We start from the raw sequence: 1,123 nt of genomic DNA, 5'->3' as shown, positions 1-1,123 counted from the left end.
GATAGAGAGAGAGGAGGAGAGAGAAAGAGAGGAGAGGAGATAGAGAGTCAGAGAGAGAGAGAGGGGAGAGAGAGAGGGAGGGAGAGAGAGTCAGAGAGAGAGAGAGGGAAGAGAGAGAGTCCAGAGAGAGAGGAGAGAGAGAGGGAGAGAAGAGGGAGAGAGTAGGAGAGTCAGAGAGCGAGAGAGAGAGAGGAGAGAAGAGGGATTAGTCAGAAAGAAAGAGAGGGAGAGGGAGAGGGGAGAGATAGGATATCAGAGAAGAGAGAGAGAGGGAGAGAGATAGGAGAGTCAGAGAGAGAGAGAGAGAGAGGGAGAGAGAGAGGAGAGTCGGAGAGAGGGAGAGAGAGAGGAAGGAGAGGCAGAGAGAGAGAGAGAGAGAGGGAGAGAGATAGGATAGTCAGAAAAGAGAGATCGGAGAGTCAGAGAGAGGGGAGAGAGAGGAGGGTCAGAGAGAGAGAGAGAGAGGGACATAATAGAGAGTCAGGGAGAGAGAGAGAGGGAGGGGGATAGAGAGAGTCAGAGAGAGTCAGAGAGAGGGAGAAGAGAGAGGAGAGAGATAGGAGAGTCAGAAGAGAGAGAGAGAGAGGGAGAGAGATAGGTGAGTCAGTCCGAGAGACAGAGATGAGAGAGGGGGAGAGATAGAAAGAGTCCGAGAGGGAGAGAGCTAGCGGGAAGTCAGAGGATATAAAGAGTCCGAGAGAGAGGGAGGAGAGATAGGAGAGTCAGAGAGAGGGAGAGAGAGGTTGAGGAGTCAGAGAGAAGAGTCAGAGTGAGAGCGAGAGCGGGGAGAGATATAAGAGTCAGAGTTGAGAGAGAGAGAGAGAGGAGAGAGGGAGAGGAGAGTCAGTAGAGTCAGACGAGAGAGAGGGAGAGAGAGATAGGAGAGTCAGAGAGGGAGAGAGTAGAGAGGGAGAGAGATAGGAGGAGTCAGAACGTGAGGAGAGAGGGAGAGGGAGAGAGGAGAGGGAGAGAGATGAGTCAGAGAGAGAGAGAGAGAGAGAGAGAGAGAGAGAGAGAGAGGGGGAGGAGGAGTCAGGAGAAAGATAGGAGAGTCAGATGAGAGAGAGAGGAGAGAGAGAAGAGAGAGAGAGAAGATGAGAGAGAGTCCAGAGAGAAAGAGAAG

This window comes from Penaeus japonicus, unplaced genomic scaffold, assembly GCF_977035675.1.
Source record: "Penaeus japonicus unplaced genomic scaffold, GWHDUDI00000001_assembly GWHDUDI00000018, whole genome shotgun sequence".
Lineage (NCBI taxonomy): Eukaryota > Metazoa > Arthropoda > Malacostraca > Decapoda > Penaeidae > Penaeus > Penaeus japonicus.
Note: the sequence above shows the minus strand (reverse complement) of the source record.